This window comes from Trachurus trachurus, assembly GCF_905171665.1.
Source record: "Trachurus trachurus genome assembly, chromosome: 22".
Lineage (NCBI taxonomy): Eukaryota > Metazoa > Chordata > Actinopteri > Carangiformes > Carangidae > Trachurus > Trachurus trachurus.
The window spans coordinates 13,703,005-13,724,456 of NC_139907.1; the positions used below are offsets into that span (position 1 = coordinate 13,703,005).

Below are 21,452 nucleotides of genomic sequence, written 5' to 3' on the forward strand. Positions count from 1 at the left end.
GCATGTCAAAGTTCAGTTGAATTGCAAGCAGAAGCACAACATGAATCAACTTCACCCCCACAGTAATTTCTACAAATCAAATAAAACATACCATTTTTGGTCCAATACATCTTGTTGTTATTAATACAGGAATGACTCAGCTTTCTAGATTTTACTGTTGAAAGAGAAAACTATGCAACTACTTTTTGTTTAATTTTAGGAATTTTACCATTTGATGTGTTTTTTAGCATTTAGTAGGGCCTTGATACCTTGATCAAGATACTGTACCTTGCCCTTCTTTGGCAACCATAATGGCATCACACTGCATCATCTGGACTGGCTGGTAGTTACATCACAGTAACTACTCGGCATATTCAATGCATTATATTCAATATTAGGCCGGAACGATATGAGCAAAATATGTGATGACACTGTTCAATATTGCGACGGCGATATGACTTGCGATAAACAAGCAAATATTTAAATGTGCAAATGGATAATAATACACAGAAAGTTAATTTAACCCTCTCCTGCCTCCTCTCTTTACTCATCGCATTTTAGGCAACCTTTTGCAATGTATTTATCGTGTGTGTTCATATCGTGATGACGATGAAAATACAATTAGATAATATTATGTTCAATCTAGTTGAAGTTCTACTTGAACTAGTTTGAATTTAGGCTGTCCAGACTCATGAAGCACAGTCGTAGCACCAAACTCACACTGAGCTACAGACAGCTACATCATCTGGTCTGACATGTAATGTGGAATTGATATTCTTTGGTTCCAGAGGATAATTCATGAATTTGACTGAACAAATATCAAAAGTTCACATATATCACAATGTAATAGCTAAGAAGGTGTCTTGTTTCACTCATGCTGTCAGGTCCTTTAGTCCAGCACCGCCCCCGGCATGAACTTGGAACTCAGAGGAAATGTGATGAGGTGTAAAAAGAGGGAAAAGTTTCAACCTGCTTCCATACATGTTTAAGGACATTGGTGAAGAAAGTAACTTTGTACGAGTGCGTGGATGTGTGTGTGTGGTATGGTGTGTGTGTGTGTGTGTGTGTGTGTGTGTGTGTGTGTGTGTGTGTGTGTGTGTGTGTGTGTGTGTGTGTGTGTGTGTGTGTACACGTACGTGTCTGAGCAATCAAACTTCCTTGCAGTTCTGTTAGTTCCATGGTTGTAGGAAACATTTTACATGATCAAAGCGTTTAACACTCCCGAGGCCTGGGCACCAGGCAGCAAGCTTCCTCCCTACCCCTTTCTTCACACATGCACACACTTGCGTACACTGTTACACACACACACACACACACACACACATACACACACACGTACACAGCCATAAAACCACACACACTAGTTCATCCAGCCTTTACCCTGCACATCTCAGGGGATTTTACAACACTGAAGTCACCCAAACATTTCCACCTGGACCGCCACCAGGTTCTGAGATAAGCCCGACGTAGCCGAAGCCCCTCAGCTCTCGTCTCCTGAGCAGCTGCCACAGCAGTAGCAGAGTGGTATCAGCTCGACCACAGCAGCCGCGTTCCCTCCCTATCTCTCTTCCCCTCCCCCCAAGGTGCTCTTTGACAGAAATAATTGAGGTAGGGAGGTGGTGGGAGGTTAATGAAGCACTCCCAACACACGGGTGACCTTTCCCCAGCCCCTGCGCAAATCATCGCAGCACAGTTTTTTGGACATTTTTAAATGAAAGCCTTTAAATAATTTATCTAACTATAGTTCCCGGAAGGCCCTTCATTAGAGATTGGCCGTGACATTTCCCTCCTCTCATACTTACCGCCTCACATTCAGTCCAAGAATATCACTGTCGATTTCTCTCGCCTTTGTCTCTCTTCTGCTGTCATCTCTGGCTCTGTCTTTCTGCCTCTGTCTTCGTGTCTCTCTCCCTCTCCCTCTCTCACTCTCTTTCTACTCTTCTCTGTGACATTAGCCGCATTAAAGATAGAAATCTCTGGTGTGTTCCTCACATGGCTGTGAAATGACAGACAGGCGTCAGGGCATGAGCTGTGGCTTCACTGGGGTGAAATGGAAATTGAGCTTATTTAATCTTTAGGCATGTTGCGGGATAACTGACAGTCAAATAGGCCGCAGGGAGGAAACAACAGCACACGTTAAAACCGATTAATCATCTGCCGAGGCACCAAAGTGTACACTTGCACACTGGAAATGAGCAAATCAACAAGTTCACCCCTGTCTTATTACTACCTCTGTGTCATTCGAGTCCCAATCAGAATGAAAGATGCTGCCCTGTTGTCATCGTGTGATTGAGAAGCTTTTCTTGTAAATGATTGAAAAACGCTGGCATGAGGAGAGACAGGCACACTCAACCTTTATGCCGTCTTGTTGCCTCGCTGTATCTCCACATAAACCAGGATGCATAATATTGACTTCTGCTTCATGCCTGCTTGATTATGATGAAGACAGATTTGTATAGTATTAGTCAAGCTCGTGGTGAGTGCGGCTGACAATACAGCTTCAGTTACCAGGGAGGAAATCAACGTTATTCTGTAACAAACTCTCACTGAAGAGGGGACATTTGATTTTGCCTGTGCAAACATAAATCAAACGCAGCACACTCGCAGGAATCTTTCGGAGCACAGGTGTGAAAGGCAAAACAAACTTGATCAGATACGTTAAGGGAAGAGTGCTGTCATTTCCCAAGAAATGCAATTCATCAGAGCCATCTCGCTGATGAAACAGAGAAAAATGAGACATGACAACCGTTCGAGTTATACAATATTGGTATTAGCGGAAATATTATCAGAAAAATTGTGTGAGTCGCAGCAGAAGCCCATGCGTCCCAGCGGACGAGCCACTAGTAAGGGAATATCCACCCGTCTCTGACACTCTCATAACTTGAATGCCATCTGTATGGAGCTGTAGGGAGTCTCTGAAACTTCCAACGAGTCAGTTTAGCAGACCGCAGATGCTAAGTTATTTAACTGTTTCTGTATGGTGGTGGTGGTGGAGCAGAGGACTTGGCACACTGCAAATGCACAAATCGTATTCACCAAAACACCTCGTTTAGGAATGCACCGCATACATACAGCATATTAAAAACACATTTATCAGTTTGACAACGTGCAGGTGGCATTTGGGGAAATAAACACAAGAACAGTGGAATAAATATAAACACAGAAAGAAAAACGTGTTAATTTCAACCACTGTGTGAATCCTATATTTAATATTGCTCACTTGATCATTTAGTTTTTAGTAAGCTGACTTTTTGTTTGTTTGTGAAGGTGTTCATTTCATTTTTTTTATTATTATTATTTGTTTTACTCAACCTAGTATCAGTATAGAGTGATGTATTTTTGATTGAGTCAACACAGAGGCTGCAGTGTCAGTCGACAGCAGCACTTACCTTTGGTATTTTAAGAGTTACGACCTGTGTTGAAGTCACACTGGACACGTCACCATTTCTGGGGCTATTTTTCAGTCACTGTTTCCCATGGATGTAGTGTGTGTGTGTGTGTGTGTGTGTGTGTGTGTGTGTGTGTGTGTGTGTGTGTGTGTGTGTGTGTGTGTGTGTGTGTGTGTGTGTGTGTGTGTGTGTGTGTGTGTGTGTGTGTGTTTGTTTAACTCATTTTATGTGTTTTTATTATATTATCGAATCTGATTGAGGGTCCAGGGTTAGTACACAGTTTAGTGAGTGTAACACACAACTCTTGCCCATTTTTATGTTGGGTATAGCATGAATGATTAAAGACACAATCAAATGTGTGCTTTTGTTGGCCAATATACATATTAAAGAACTAGTTGGTGCTTCAAATCAGGCTCGTAAAGATTGGCAGCACAACACCATTTAATTCTTAACTCAAAGAAAGAAAATAACAATTAACTCTTAATTTGCTGACTTGAGTGCCAACAAGCCTCCAGTACCAAAGCAGTATGGGTTTGATATCTGCCACCACTGCATCACCTTTTGTCTGATTTTCAGATGTCTCATGGTGTCTTTCCAATTACACTCGACTTTTGTCTGTAATTCACTCCTTATGATCATTCTACTGTGTGGCATCAGCACTATGAATCTTTTATTCACTTCATTAGTCAGGAAGTTTTCTCTCCCCCTCCATAAATCTGTTTCTTTGCCACTGCAGTTCATTCTTAACGCCCATGCACCACCTCTCTTTCTTTCATACAGTACCTTCTCTTTCTCTCTGTTGCTTTTTCGCTGTATCAGAAGTTCTTTATTACCGGGAAACAAGGGCAGATTTATGCCTTTGTCTGAGATGGAGGCAGGTGTGGTTTACAGAGAGCGTTGTGAGGGATGAGTCTTGTGCAGGATTAGTTTGGAGAGGAGAGGAGAGAAGAGGAGACGAGAGGAGAGGAGAGGAGAGCAGAGGAGAGGAGCATTGTCTCGTTGTCTGTTACCTTGTGCTATAGTGTAGATGCAGGCCGAGATAATAGGGAAGGACTGCTTCATTAACTCTCAGGGTCCATGACCAGGGTCTGTCTGTGGCTGTCTGTGTCGCTCACCTTGGAAGACTGCTGCCTTCGCTCTTTTTCTCTTTCTCTGGTGACTCAGTTTGTCTGGTCTGTTTATTTCTGCTCTCTCTTTGTGTCCTGTATAAGACCAGGTTTGTATCAATATGAAACCATGGAGATGTTTTGAACTGATGTATAAATTCCACTTGCATAAAGATAAACGACCTACCGGTAACTATGTACCACCATGAAGGCCCTTAGACTTATTTAAGTTTTACTTTGACAACTTTACATATGGCAGTGTGGTTTCAAATGATAAAATACAGAATGAAGACGAGTTGAATTGCCCATTTACACTCCTCTAATGAGCTTTGAATTTGAAGCTACTCGTGAGACGAAACCATAAAAATAAAGTATATTTGCACCGCTGTTCTACTAAGTGACAATGTCTGAGCGTTAACATTGTTTGAACACAGCTAAGCACAGGGTTTCACCTCTAATATTTCCCACAGCAGCATGATCCTATCTTGATTATTTCCAGTGTCGTGTGTCTGGTGATACACTTCTCTTCCTTCAGCATGTTACACTATATTTCAGACTGAATAAAGGGCAAAAAGCATTAGTTGCTGCCTCAAACACATTGCTCCACAGCTCTGTTTTCAAGATCTAAACATTTTGAGCGTAGGAGTTTCTGCCTTCCATTTTTCTCCTGGTGGAGAATCTCACACACACACAGACAGACACACATAAATATACCCACACCCAGAAGTATCACAGTAAGTGATTGGATGTTAACCAGTCTGGAATAAAACAGATGGAAAACTGCGCAACAGCACCAAACACAAGGAAATTGATCTATCCCACCTAACCCCCCTCCCTCCTGTTATCCCATAATCCTTTACTGTCTTCAGTTCTCCCACCATTACACACTGACATACAATGATATACTTTGCGCTTATCCTCAACCATTAGTTTCATCTCAGTCCGAGGAGTGCATTCAGCGGGAAAAAAAAGCCCCAAAACCGTCAGACATCTTATCATATTTGAAGACGGTTGACAAGCACAATTAAAATTCCTGAGTATAATCCTGTTGGTACAGCTGTTGCAGTGCTTAATCAATGTACCTCGCCTTTCCCTCTCTGCTTTTCTGCGTATCACTGCAACTTTCCCAGAACTAATTGCGGAGATATTTAATGGAGATAGGTGCTGTCTGGCTGCCTCAGCCTGTCCACTGCAGCACACTGTGATGTTTTCAACTTTTAATAAGCCAGACACTCCTTCCTCTCTTCCCCCCCTCACCATGACTGAGCGAGCAAAAAGTTCCTTTAGTATTTGTCTTTAACATGTTCTCGGTCACTGTGTGCATGTGTTTATGTGCGCGCGCGCTGGGGTTGTCGGCCTCTGTCTGCCGTTCCTCTCTCCAGATAACTTATCCCCCTCCAGCTACTTGCTCATTTAGCACAATGACAGCCGTACACATTACTGCTGTTGCCTTTTTTGTTGTTGTTGCCACTCACATTAATAATTCGCTTTTTTGTTAACCGACTGATGTAAAGTGGGCTAATCCCTTTATGAGAGGAGAGGGTGAGGCTGAATTTGTCAGCGAGTGTTTGTTAATGAATCGAGCTTGTATCATCGGTATGCACAATGTGTTATTGTGTAATGTGCGTGCGGTTCCGTGTGTGTGTGTGTTTTGTCTGGGAGGGAGCAGGGCTAATTTCCACCCTGCTAGGGTCCTGGAGGACTAAGCTGCTTTTGACCTGATAAGCTCATTAGAATTCCACACTAATTACAACAGGCCCTGTTTGGCTGTCACCGGATGAGAACAACAGGTCCCGACCACATCAGCCAACCTAGGGAGAGTAAAGTAAGGGAGTGGAGGAGAGGAGAGGATGGGTGAGAAGGAGAAAGTGAGAACTGGGGAGCGTGAGAAGAAAAGGCGGGGTAGAAATGAGTCGTTCAGCCGTACATGTGATCAGAAAACGATTATTCTTCATGCAGTGAGAAGTAGAAAAATTACTAACAGAGATTCTTTCAACTCTGAAGCAGAGGAAGAAAAGACGATGACAATAGAAAATAGAGAAAGACAGAGGCGGGAGGGAACAGGAGGGAGAGATTGTAAATTAGCCGGGCCGCTGCAGAGTGTTTTCTCTGACTTGTCGAGGCTAAACTGAGGGCAGCAGGGAGTGGGGCCCGATATGTCAGAATCTCCCTGGCAACCAATCCTTCAGCCGCCCACACACACACACACACACTCACGCACACTCTTCACATGCAGCACCCTGTTGAGGCTGGGCCGCCGTGTTGTTTGCATCCCGGCCCAGATTAAATCTAAGGCAGGCTCGGAAAATTTATAACAGGGTCTCTCTGCCTTTTTCACATGTTGAAAACCAGACCGGCTCTCTTCTCACATTCTTTTTTTTATTTCTTTTTTTTCCTCGCTCTTTCATCCTCTATTTCCCTCCATCCCCCTTGTCTCTTTCTGTCTGCCTCGCTCTGCCTTTCATATGTGCCCGTCTCGCTCCTTTCTGTGTTTTTCCTCCTGTACCTCTGCAGTCCCCACGGTCCATAAAGGATCACTTGTTTCCATTCAGTGCATGTGTGTTATTTCTGCCCTGATGTATGTGTTGCATGTGTACAGATGTGAGCATTAACATGTTTGTGTGTGTGTGTGTGTGTGTGTGTGTGTGTGTGAGCGTGGGCTATGGTGTCTGGGGGATAAAAGCACTCACAAGGGACCCGTCTGCCTCGACCTCTATTATTCCCTTCCATTTGCTATTTCCTCTCACTCTGCCGCAGAATGTGAAAGGGAATTATTAGAGAATGTCGATTTGTTCTCTGTGTCAATATGAAGCATCCCTCTAATCCCGCTCTAGTGCAGCAGTCAGTCATACAGTCGCTCCTCTCGGCTGTAGTCCAAAGCCACCGGAGCCAGAGGCCTCACTCATTAACCGGGCTTCTCCAGGAGACAGCGAGCGACCTCCAAGGCCACATCCTCTGTGTGTGAAATATGGGCTGGGTTGTTTATGCACCTGTGCGCTTCTTTTGCATGGAGATGTGACACGTGTGTGTGTGTGTGTGTGTGTGTGTTTTGTATTTCATGGCTAGCTCCCTCCAGACCAGTGTGTGTGTGTTGCCCCTGGGCAGCAGCTGGTGGGTGGGCAGAGCAGAGCAGAGATGAGTGGGTTAGCTCCTGGCACACATCTGCACCTTGGGACCACTAGCTGCTGGCGCCATACAGCCATCTTTGGCTGCAATTCATCGCCGGGTCCTCCAAAGGCTGAGCCCCTCCGGAGATGTGCATGATTGCACATGTGTGCACGCTCAAATGTCCATTTGTGTGGCAAGTCTGTTTAAGATGTTACCTGGAATTGTGTAACCGTGTATGCGGTTGGTGCCTGTGTTGGCGAATGCCTGATGAGTTTTGTGTGTGTTTTTGCGCCACGTGAGCAGTGTGTCCTTGGAAGCTGAGGCCATATAGTCCTGGCAGCAGAGGATGGGGACTGTTCCCTCCACTGGGATGACACTTAATTGGACTCCTGTCAGCGTTTGGCTGTCTTTCACCCTACTCACTTCCCTCACTTTCTGCTGCAGTATCTCCATTTTTTTTCTCTCTCTTCTTCTCTTCCTCTCTCTCTCCCCTCTCTGTCCATCCCTCACACTCATCCCTCCCTCTTAATTTAAGAAACAGCAGAGAGATTGATTGGTGGTCGCAGTCTCTCATCTCCCCGCCCTCCTCGAATTTATTATTCTCTTGAACACTCGCGCACTGATGGTCCCCCGGAGGACTGGGTTGTGCAGCCACTAACACACACACGCACGCACACACTCACTCGCGCACGCAACCGCACATATATGACACAGAAGTCAGATGTTGATGCATTATCACCCCACAGTAGAGGAACACACATGCCGCGGTGCACATACACACAATAACATGCACAGTGTCAACTCATACATTATGGATATGTGCAGACTGGAGCAAGATGTATTCACACATGCTCATTAATTTAAGCAAACAGAGACACTCTCTGACATGAGCGAGGGGACTCTGGTCTGACTCAGCATTTCACATGTACTGCTACTGGCTTCATCTGGATCAGCAGTGATAATAAAGTGAACACGCTGACAGCTGCCGTCAGGTGGAAATGTTGTGTGTCTTTCAAGAAGGACACTTTTCTGGACCTTGTTCCTTCTGGTCATTGAAATGAGAGGCTGCATTCACTGTGACAAGTTGTTGAGGCGTCCACTTCAATCCTGAATGCCATGAAGAAGAATGAGAATCTGCAAGAAACATGTATGTTTATGAAATAGGAAATAATAGCCTGAGCTACAGCACAAGGTTAGACCTCATACAGCGTCATAAACGTTTGCGAGCTGGACCATAATGTCTGAATACTTCATCCCTGAAATTCTCAAAAGCGGAATAGATTATTTTGCATTCAGTGTGACTCCACCTCAAGACCTCTTAAGCCCTGACCTTTGAACCTATTGTTTTTGGTTGCATATTTTTCATGAAATGGGAACTGAAGGTTGGAGTACCATTGCACTCGCTGCTATTGACCCTGGGTAAATAAGCACAATGCTTCAAGAACAATGAATAATATTGTTAAAGGTTATCTCACATTTTCAGTATATTAATGGCCCCAGAAAACGATTGTGAACAGAAAAAAATAGGCCAAAAGATTCAAAAGAATTTGAAATCATGAGGTTTCATTAACAACAATAATAAGCACCGTGTTGAATCCCTCACAACGGTGCTGCAGCCACACCTATATCCATATCTCCAGTCCTCCCTGCGTTTTACACTGTGACGAGATAGTCATAAAGAATACATGTGTCATCTATACGTGAGGCTGCTGGCCTCTGTGACCCCTCCCTCCCCTCCTTCTCCAAAATCTGGCAGAGAGCTGTCCTCCTCTCCTCTCTCCTATTTACGACTCTGCTTTCACTCCGACCGCAACTTTCAATTTACACACTGCCACAAATCAGCCGCACTAACTTTGGGAAGCTGAGTTGTCCACGTTGTAAGGAGGTTTGATGGGTTGCGAGCTCGGCTAATAGGCTGGATGTAGAAGATGCAGGGGGAGTGCAGGTGGGTTTCGGTTGATACATAGTACTGAGGAAGTTGTTTTCAAAGGTTTTGGATGATGACACCACATGCTATAGCCAGACGGGTGGAGGATGCAGTTATATGATTTTAATCTCCCTGATGGATTTTAGTATTCATGCCGAGAAGACACCACTGTTTGTCATATTATGCCATAGTGTCCCCCTCAATATTTGTGTCCATCTGTAGTGGGAAGCAAAGCCAAATGATGTTGAGGAGTCCGGTCCCCGTGGAAGAAAATTTAAGTCTGAAAAACGCTGCTTTCCCAGAGACTCAAAATGTTTCATTTGTTGTTTAAATTGCTCTAGCCAAGTAATTTCCCTCACATTTAACACTGACCTCCTTGACTATATACTCTAAGTCTAGATCCAGATAGCTACCTTTCATCAACTTAAGTCTCCCTCAGATGTCGGCTTTTCAGATGTTCCGTCTTACTGAGGAACTGAGGTGAATTTAAGATGATAGAGAAATGTTCTGCAACTTGACACATGCAGCATTTAACATTGTGGAGAATCTCACCTGCCTGTTAATGTGAGGAGGCAGGTTTGACTGAGCCCTGGCCCATGTGTGTACAGAGCAAAGAGGCAGGATTAGTAATGCCACTGTATCAAAGCGGGAAAGCCTTTAGGCTGCAGAATTGCCTCCAACTGTTTTAGTCCTAGGCTGTGGTTTGTACTTCATAAAATAATCATAAACATTATAATCTCACATTCGCACAAACATCTTATCATAAAACCACAGCAAACATAAAACATCATTAAAGCACTGAACATAAAAGCAACATAAAAGAAGTCAAATGAAACAATGATTAGGAGAGTTTTTCAACTCATGCATAAACAAGCATGTAAAAAGGGATTTTAAAAAGATTATGCTTATTTTGCCAAATTGCACAAATTCAAGTGTATGGCCACACATCACAATGACCCAACCACCAATGGTTTTCTAGACTTCTGTCTGAGTCTTGCTTGTGAAAACCAAATCTGTATCTGTTTTTAAAAAAAAAAAGAGATGTCAAGATTTGATTTCTTATCTCTATCTTTAATTTTTCAGATGTTGGCTCTCTAAAAGTGAGGACATGCCTTTGTTTATTTGAAGCTGCTTTTGAAAGGTGGGATGAGAAGAAGTGATTTGTTTGATAGAAGTGCACAGACTCAGCCACACATTGCACACACACACCCACACCCACACCCACACTCACACCCCTGCGCAACACAAGCCCATATCACGCAGCGGCCAAGGATGGCAGGCTTTCACTTTTAAAAGACTGTTATGGAAAGCCCCATTACAGTGCAGAAGGTTTCAACCTCAATTATATGGAGAATATATAGTAGTCAGGCCGCTAATGAAAACGGAGGAGAGTGTCTACTCTAGCAAACAGCTTTCTGTGAAAGATGGGGAAGTAATCTATTCTCTTTACGAGGAGCAGTACTTTTTTCCCCTCTGATTGCCACAGCTTTAATGAAGAGCTTACATACCTGAGGGGAATGATTCAGGAGCAAAGCATTGGGCAACACATTGGATGTGGCTTGAAAATGGAAGTCATGAGAAGCAGGTTACATGTGAAAACTACTGTATGTGTGTGTGTGGGGTGGGTGGATGTGCATGTATGTTTCTTAAATGCCCTCTTCAGCTGCAGGTGTAAGCTCATGTCAGCCAGCTTATGTCCAAACGCACATACATTAACCTGGACTTTAAAGAAACACACACACACTAGATACACAGGCAAATCCAAATGTGAAGGAGCACACACAGAAGGTGAAAACATACAGTACACTCCGCATGAATGGCATTTTGTCTTGACACCTTTGTGTATGTGTATATGTGTGTGCGTGTATGCGCTGTGCATGTAGCCAGTCAAGTGGAACCGAAGGCACACACTGTGAACACACACTTGTCAATGTGTTGACGTCCTCTATGTCATTCTGCAACTCTCAGGCCAAACTCTTCCTGTCTTCAGGCTTATAGAGGATGAAAGATCACCGCAAAAAACAAAACAAAACAAAAAAAAACAAGCTGCTCCTCACATTCACACTTGTACAAACTGAAACTCTGCACCACCTCTAAAGCTAAAGAAACATTTTAATTCTGTTTAAACAGTGTCATTTAAATATATGATTAAGTTTGTCTGTGCTGGATCAACCAGGGAAATCTGCAACACCACTACCACATTCACAGGATTTAAAAGTGGAGGGAACCAATAAAGATGTAAAATATCTATAATAATCCAACTGTTCATGAAGGAGATGCTGGTTTAAAATATGTATGTTTGCTTAAAATTTAAACAAGTTGTTGTAACAGAAATTAGGCCAAATGTCTGTGAGCATTTTAATCATTTATAGACTAGATGTGGGGGCGGTGCGGTGGTTAGCACTGTGGGTTCGAATCCCTGGCCGGCCACCCAGGTCCTTTCTGTGTGGGTTTCCTCCGGTTTCCCCCACCACAAAAAACAAAACAAAACATGTCAGTTAGGTTAATCTCTAGTCAGCATCGCTGACCAAAGGCTCTGGCTCAAGATCTGGAGTTGCTCCTCAGGGATGGGTTAAATGCAGAGAAAGAATCTCACTGTACAAACTGTATATGCGACAAATAAAGCATCTTTACCTCAAAGGTGTTCAGAAATGGCCGTTTGTCCTGTTTGTCCCTTCTACGAGTTGCCAGGTGTTCCGCACGAGTTTACCTGAGTAAGGAAAACGAATTTGATTGTTCGTTATCGAGCGGGCAGGATATTCAATGTTTGGGGCGAGACCGAGCTCGGTGTGTGTGTGTGTCAGACGTTTGATTGATGGATGACAGATCCAATATCACTGGCTGATGAATCGTGAGCAGCGTGACGCACAATTCGTGTGTCTGCATTATCCGATGCGGAAAAAAAACTACCCCACTTTCATCCCGGATTTACTCGAAAATAGAATTTTGCGCTAAGTTTGGGCTACATTGTCTGATAGATGAGTTATTACACTAATTTTATGACCCAGAGTGGAATCAAATTCATTTTTCTTTAAGATGTCTAATGACAAACAGTAATTTGTCAGCGCAGAGTACCGCCACACTGACGGGGCGATTACAGAATGCGCTCTGGTCATTTTAAAACTACTGCAGTAAGTATGTTAACTTGTACTGAGTTGCAAACCTTCACTTCTGATGTTGACTTGTGATGTGAATTCTGTAACAGATTGTTCAAAGCAGTCTAAAATTGGCATGGTAACCTGTTGGCAGCAGCTGTGTTTATTTATTTCATTTTCAGATTTTCATTGTTTACCAGCACTTGCAGGGTGATACAGACCATAATCTTGGATACTAAGTAAGAGTTCCTGCAGACAATGTGCAATCAGAGTTGTTTACACTACAGCTATCCTGCAATCGAATCCAATCAAGGGAACTATACTTGCTCGTCTGTGTTACCTGTGGTCAAAAAAGCAGCTTGTTTTGTTAATCATTTGCTATAAATATTGGTCTTGGTAATATCGACTGATGCACAAAACTCCGTCTAGACTAATGTCTGCTATTACACGAAACTCAAGCAACGCTCAGAATAAAAAAATAAAAAAAGCGAGAACTCCAGTAAAGTCAGGTCTGAGCTGCAAGAGATCACGCCCGGGTTAATACACCAAGCCAGAGGGAGATAAAGACAAAGCGAGAGACAGGAAGCGGGAGAGGGAGAAATAAGATTTCATTTAAGAGAGCGTGCGGCTGCCTCAGAGACAGTGCAGTGATGTGAGGCTGACCTCTGGAAGGGAAGCAGCAGCAGGGGTCACTGAGGTTGATCCAATTCTGGGCAGTCAGTGCCAACACTCTGATTAAGAGGTGATGAAGAGGGCAGGCTGACCATCATCTCTGCAGGCAGATTTACTCTGTGTTTCATGTGGGGGGGTGGGAGTGGGGAGGGGGGCAACAGGGGACACAGAAAGTTTAAGCAAAACAGCGGGAGAGATCGGGAGCAACTGCATGAAGACTGCAGTTTTTGCATACTTTTTTGTCTGTGTTGATACTTTGCGATCACAATAAATTAGTGAGATCGGTGTGATATCTTTTGTGGTGACAGATAATTAACTCTGCTTGTCTACTTAATTAAAGTAAGGCCATGCTGAGTTTAGTAAGAAAGAATATTATGAACAAAAATGCCGCAGTGTGTGTTTCATTAAACTTAAATATGTGTCGTTCGTTCTCGTCGCTGACTTGAGGACACTTTTGTTTATGAATATCACTGATTAGATTTTCATTGTTTTATCACAATATCAACACGACAAGAAAACAAGAAGTAAACATCATCGTACCTCGCTAGTCATATCATTTCATAATGAAGTCTTCAAAGCAATTAACCCCGAGAGAATCTCTGGAAATGGAGGAGAAATTCAGTTCGCCATCATGCTGTAGTATAGTATTGGTAAAGTCCCGCCCTTCTGTTTCCGCTACATTGGTCCTCAAAAGTGAAAAATGATCAATGAGATTCATGGGTAGATAAAAATTATTTTCTGGTCCTGTTTGAATTGTGCCATGTTGTTTGTGATATTTAAAGACAAAGTTTTTGTGTGAGCCCGCATTCGCTGCTCTCGACGCAAATGATATATGTCGCCACCCGCACTTGAACTCTGCAACAGACATGGCAATCTCTCTTTTTCCAAGGGCAGGATAAAAGCATAGAAATACGGGAAAACCCTTCTATGTCGCGGCATGCGGAGAGTTGAATCGCTGTGGATGGAAAGGGTGATGACGTGACGTCACATACGCGACATAACCTCTTTCTCATTGTGTTTTCTCAACAGCATTTAAAGGGACAACGAGGAGTTTGTATTTGGTTATAAAAAATTCTCACATTAATGTGGATGAATCTACGCTACCCACACTCGTTAATGGCTCCATTTACGATAAATATATTGTTTTGTCTCTATCGTTATTTTGTTATTTTAATTAATGGTGGAAATGCTGGGTGAGCCGACCAGCGTTTCCTTACCTTCGGTTTTGCGGACGCTGCCCGGCGGGTCATGATAATGACGCCGCCGAATCGCCGTTTATGGTCGTAACTACTATCTTCAATTCAATTCAATTCAATTTATTTGAAGTGGGACAGTGCAAGTTCATGAACGAAACATAAAATCGTAAACAAGCCGGATTGTAGCCACAGGCTAATTTCCATCCGGTGTCCCATACATAGATGTTCCCTGGTACAAATTACAATAAATAAAAACAAAAGCATGTTATAAAATAGCAGCAGTCAGTTTACAGTACAATAGATAACAATACAGATTGGGTGCCGTAGTACGACAGTACTTACAAAAGTGCAACTGATCGTCTTCGAACCTCTGACTTTAATTCTTGATGAATGAAAACATTCTTGGCAAGATGTCCGTCTTGTGCCGGTCCAAGAATTTCACAGTGCGCGCGGAGGCTCATGGTAAATGTAGTATGAAAACACTTTGCTTTCCAAAACTCCTTGTTGTCCCTCTAACTGAACAATGGCACAATAAACGGTCAAACTCTTGACATGAAAAAGTATCATTTAAGCCTATAAACAACATTTGTGTAATCCCGACTGGGGGGTCAGAAAATAATTATTTTCTGTCCATTGAACACATTAATTTTTTACGCTCCGAAAGGTCCCAAGGGGGTCCAGCGAAAGGGGGCGGGACTTCGCCACTTTATTGTGGCTTGTTCAGCAAAGGCTTGCTTTATTGCCATGGCTACTTTGAGACATCCAATACAGCGGCACTTAAACATATTCTCTTCACAGTAGCTTAATGCAGTCAAAAGTTTAAGCAGCACAGTTTGCCCCAGTGATAAAATGTGTGTCCCTGGGAAATATCCATTACCTTTAAATGTGAGACTATAAACTCAGAATTATGGGTGTGTCTGCCTCGTGGCTTTGATGCCATCTAATTAAAATGACCTTGATTCGACTCAAGGAGGAGACCGTTGTCATCCCTGTCTTACTACAAGTTGGCTGTGCATCACAACAAAAGAAAAAATAATCTTAATGTGAAGTGATTGCAATGTAAACAGAAAGCAAGAAAGGAAAGATGGAGGTTAATGATAAGCAGGAAAACGACAGATGACATTAGTTTGCTCCAACACAGAGACAAGGAAAACACTGAAGTCAGCGGAACTGAATTTAGTGTCTTTTCCCAGCCAGTGAGCCAGTGTATCACCAAGTATTTATTAGTTTGTGTGTGTGTGTGTGTGTGTGTGTGTGTGTGTGTGTGTGTGTGTGTGTGTGTCTATGAAGTGGTGGGGAGTAACGGCATGGAGGTGATGTGGCGTTCCCCCTGCTGGGCCAAAAGCTGGGCGACTGCTCAACTCTAATTAGGCCCGTCTCAGCAGCCTCTCCCCACCCCGGGTTCCCACACCTCTCCCTCTCTACCTGTCTGTCTGCCAGCCTGCCCATGCTGGGCCAGACCTCAACACAAGCACACAGACACACACAGACACACACACACACCGACACACACACACACAGAGTGACAGCTGTAACACACAAAGACGGAGGGGAGGCCTGCAGAGAGATGTGAGAGAGTGCGTCAATCCACACACCGTAGCATTTCCTCTGTGGATCTCTCTGCGTTTGAACTTTTCAAGGGGAGGATGGCGAGGAGCGATCGGCCACTCTGTAAATGTCAGTGGATCTGAACAGCCCGAGCCCAGACAGCCTTGCACCGTCGCCTGCCACTCACACTCTTCCCGTCTTTATCCATCTTCTCTTCTTCTTTTTTTTTTTTTTTTTTTTTGTCTCTGTCTGGGTGCTGTTTATTTTCTCCTCTCCTCTGCTCTCCGTCCTCCATCCCCCTGCCCTCGCCCGTACTTTTATTATTTTCTTTTACCTCTGCCTTGCCATTGCCTGCAGGAAAATAGCACATCCTGTAATATACAAGGCTGTTTTTTGTTTCTGTGTTTTTCGCTCCTTCCTCCCCCTTTCTCCCCTGCACCTCTCCTCAGTAGCAACCTCTCTGTCTCACATTACTCAGTTTCATAGACCATATAGGATTCTGGCTTCCCGACTTTATTTCTTCCTAATTTATTGGCCTACCTTTATTATGCTCTGCTGGTAATTAGATTTTTTTTCTCGTGTAAAGGGAATTGTTGTTTTATATCATTCGTCAAAACCATCTTCAATTTCCTAGGGAATTACCAAGGGAGGGTTCCTTCATTTAATTTGTACGGAAATTAATTTGTCAATGTGAGAAATAGGATACTTGCTAATCTGGTTAGGCCAGCGTTTGTCCCCCCCCCCACCACCACCACCCCACCACCCCACACGAGGCCTACTCCAACTCTGCTTCCAGTGTCGAGGAGTACGTGAGTAAAAGGGCAGAGACAGAAGACGGGCAGAGTGGGAACTCAAAGACAAATGAAAAGAATATAGAGCTTTTTGTGACAAAAGAAACACAGAGAGGGGAAATGAGAACGACAAAGGGAAAGAGGTGGAGAGAGGGAGAGTATTAAAATCAAAATGCCGAGAGGCGGGGTCATAAAATGGCTGCCTTTATTGAGCAGGGCACAGTGGGCCAGTTGCTGCCTGCAGGCCTTCTCTAGTCTGTCTACTTGTACTGCACTGCATCGCTCTGTGTCTTCTTGCACTCGCTCTCAGTTCAACACAGTCAAGCTTTATTGCTATGCCATTTTGATTGCAAGAAGAATTTGTGTGACAGCACAAGGTAAATATACTCAATGAATACACATTTATGTATTTGTTACCCGGTGCTCTCGTGGTCGTTTGATAGTGAAACTGCAGCCAGGATCTGAAATCTTGTGGGGAGTCTCAGTCTCAGAGCAGTGCAGCGAATAAGGTAGTACTTTTATATTTTAGAAAATATACTTATTCTCTTTCTTGCTGAGTCTCATATCTGTACAATATATATATGAGACTCTCCAGCCAAAAGGTAGTTAGATGCAGCATAACATAAAGACTAGAAAGGGGAGGAAGCAGTTAGTCTGGCTCCGTGTTAAGGTAACACAAACTGCCTGCCTGACATATTGTGTATGGTTTGTTATATCCATACAAAAAAAAAACACAGAGTAAAAAAACAAGACAATTTCTGCCTTACAAGGGGTTTGTGTTCTCGTCTTTGTACAGAGCCAGGCTCCTCACATCATTTAGCTAACCTCGTCTCTGGCTGTATATTTGCAATTCAGTCCACAGTTTCTCTGTTTGTCAGAGCCACGTACTTCAAGTCAAACAAGTAGTTAAAAATGTATGATGTCTGTAGGGAGTTGGTCATACTCATTGAAGAAACTAAGTTCATCTGCATTGCAATATCTATCGAAAATGAAAGAAAGAAAAGAAGCTTAATAAAAAAAGTTGTGTCTGTGTGTGTGTTTGTGTGTGTGTATGTGACAGTGTGTCCCTCTCCTCAGTCTCATCCCTCCTGGCCATCTCTTCTCTAGACTCGGGCAGACTCTTTGGCTGTTGTGTGTTTGTCTGAGATATGGACTTGGATGCGAACTGAGCGACCGCCCACTCCTCACATTCCTCTGTAGTGCGCCTGCTTCTCTTGGACGTTGAACAAATTGATTTGGGCGTTGATTATTCAAGGGGCATATTTCATAACTTTTGACTGGCTTCTCTCCACCTCCTACTCTTACTTTCCTCCGCGCATCTGCCTCCCTCTCCAAACTCACGCTCATATCCAGCTGCTGCTCGGCAGGATACAGCCGAAGGAGGCCCGTGGGCCATGTAGTTCAAGGCTCTGTCTCAAGTCTGATTGCACTGTAGCAGATCAGCGGTGTAACCTTTCTCCTTAGGGAGCCACACAAAGTGCCCAGGCACAGCTGAGAGTCAGAGATAGGCAGACAGAGAGGATCCATACGAAACTGAATCACTGTCGTTGTGTGGAACAGGGACAAACTTTCATATCAGGCTGTTAATTTCTCAGATTGCAGTGCATGTAGTTCAAAGAAAGTTTGTGTATTTGAGTTTGGTCTGTTGCTGTGTTGTTTTTTTCCAGCACAATGTGTCACGCTGACACGCATGAGCCAAATTCTTGCAGCAACATATTGCACATGTGTGTAACTTCACATAACTGTGTCAACTTTTCTAGGCATTTAATTATTTTGTACCACTCCAATATAGATTAAAGGGAATGGCTATATGGAATGAAACCCATGACTGCATAAAACCTCAATCTACTAATGATGAATATTCAAGAAAGATTGGACACCCACCAATAAAGCATTCATCATAGGGACATGAGCTGAGGCAAGGCTGCAGGCACGCTCCCGCTTGTTATTAATATAAATGATCTTCACCGCAAATGACTAATCGACTCTGCTCTGTCCCTCTCTCTCTTGGGCAAGGAAGTCAAATCCTTGTTCCCTTTAAAAATAAACTGATCATCTCAACAAAGGACCAAACCCTGAGATCGTAACTTCCAAAGCATCGATTTACAATGAACTGTGATTTGTATTGTAAAACCAGGCCAAGGTAAAGATTTAAAGCAAAATAGTCCAACAGATACACAGAAACAGGGCCACAACTGTGGATTGTTTTCATTATTGATTAATCTGCAGATTATTTTCTTGAATAATTTATTCATTTTTTGTCTGTAAAACGTCTGCCAACATTTCCCAGAGCCAAGCTGACATCTTAAAATTACTTGTTTGGTCCAAAATCCCAACATGTTTAATTTTTAATGACATAAACAGGGAAAAGCAGAGTGTTTTCATATTTGAGAAGATGGCGTAAGAAAGTGTTTGAAATTTTCTGCTTGAGGAATTAGTCGAACCATTATTCAAATGATTTCTGTCAATCAGCTGGTGAATTAATGAGGAAATTGCTGTTGGCACACACAAAAGAAAAAACTTCTAGGTGTAGCTCGAAACTTTCAGATCAATAGCTGAGCCACAGCGTGCCGGTGGAAGATCACAAACAAAACCTGATTCTTCCAGATAACAGAATATCTGCTCTCTCAAAATTGGCAAACCACCCGGCTGAGACGCTTTTTGCAGGCTCAGATCCGCAACTTGAGGCGTAAAGTTCAGTTCATTCAGGGCTGAATGGTCACGGCAGGCACGTGTAAGAGTTAACAGAAAATAAGCTATCAGCTATTAGAAAACCGGCAACAATCCCCCGCTACTGTCATCAAAGTCCGTAGAGCCAGACAGATTAGCAATGAGAAAAGACAGCGAGGGAAGACTGACGCGCAAAAATGAGCCACAGAGTAAATGAGGGTGTTATAAAGAGAAAATGAGACACTAGTGATTAATTAACTACTTTCTCCTCCTCGTCCTCATAAGGCCAGGATAATTTTGTGACTTTATATTAGTGCTGTAGCACCATGTGCTCCGACTCCCATATCCTGCATCCCAGTCAAGACATGAAACATAGATCAAGAGGAAAGTTTGAGCGAGGAGAGAATATGTATTATACGAGCCTATGGTTGATTGCTCTGAAACCAGAGGAGAGTGAGGGGGAGGAATAGCTTTGGTGAACTCACTAGTACGTCTGATGTATTTCCTTCCTCTTGAAACACACCTTATGTAATAGAAAAGTACTTGTAGCTATATAAACAATCCACCCCGACGTCCCAATCCATCCTGAAAAGCAAGGCTGCCGCTACCCATTCCACTGTCAGTTCCTCACTGTGTGTAGATTTTGTGTTTCTGTTCATGCCAATTCATATGCATACATCTCTTTTTTTTATTTTTTTTTATTGTCCTCCAGCGCTGTGCTGTAATCAGGTAAGCCCAGCAGCAGAGTAATCTCAGTCAGATACCTTGAACCACTACCTGACTCCTCCGCTGCTCTCCTTACGTGTTTCATCTCTCTTCTCACTTTTCTTCCTCCTGCTCAGCAGCCTCCAGGCGCTCTAATCTGCCTTTCCCCACCAGCTCACCTTCCTCCCCTCCCTCATCCAGCTCCCCTCTGGCGCTCTCCGTCACCACATCACCAGTGCCTAGCTTAGCCTTGTTTCTCTCTTTTCTCTCTTTGGTCCGGATTCCCTGGGAAATCTTATATTATGTCTAAGTCTTATATTGGAAGTGTGTGTGTGTGTGTGTGTGTGTGTGTGTGTGTGTGTGTGTGTGTGTGTGTGTGTGTGTGTGTGTGTGTGTGTGTGTGTGTGTGTGTGTGTGTGTGTGTGTGTGTGTGTCTGTGTGTCTAAGTAGCATACATGTTTCTTGGGCTTGGATTCAGCAATAGTTCACGCTGTGGTTTATGTGGTGATGATTTGAGTGTGAGAAGAAAGTAATTATGTGCACAGTGGACACGCGTGTACTTACAGCAGGAGCTTGGACACAGGTGTTTAACTGGGGATTTACACATCACCAACCAGTGATGTTTGATATCATAAGCTAAAATACTAATAACACAAAGGCTAGTTTTTATTGAATATCTACACCTGGCAACTGTAAGATAAACCTGCTGCATGGCTAACTAAGCTAATTAACAATATGTAGCCTACATTAAAGGTCCAGTGTGTAATATTAGCAAGGTATACTGACAAAATCTGAATATACTAATATATTTGTATAAGTGTATATAATTGCTATAAAATAAAATTTGTTTGGTTTTCATAGCCTTACAGTTATTCTATTATATATACATAGCAAGGGTCTTGCTTCAGAGAGTGTCGCCATCTTGCGCCACCATGTTTGGACAACAGCCCGAACGGAAAAGCCAGCCAATCAAAGAGTGTGTTTCGCGAGTTTCTCATGCATGACTACACCAATGAAGAAGAAGGAAGAAGAGAGCAGAGACAAACAGCAGAGAGAGTGAGTTAATAGTTAGTCAGTAGAGAATAGTGAGAAATGATTATGTTATAAACCTTAAAGTTTGCGAATGGAACACAAAATGGAAGTTTTTTGTCCTTGGAGGCCACCGTCACTTTGCCAACGGGATGGGTGAGACAGACTCTCGGACTCTGCCTTACGTCTCGTCCTTTTATTCACGTACGACGTGCCTACGTTCACAAACTGCTGTGC

At 43.3% G+C, this 21,452-nt stretch overlaps 1 protein-coding gene across 1 annotated transcript in view; it reads left to right on the plus strand.

The window, feature by feature from the left end:
• The window catches only part of pacrg (PARK2 co-regulated), a gene marked incomplete at both ends in the record, with an annotated part of 130,782 nt that overhangs the window by 93,116 nt on the left and 16,214 nt on the right, over nt 1-21,452 (plus strand). The gene's annotated exons all lie outside the window — the stretch shown is intronic.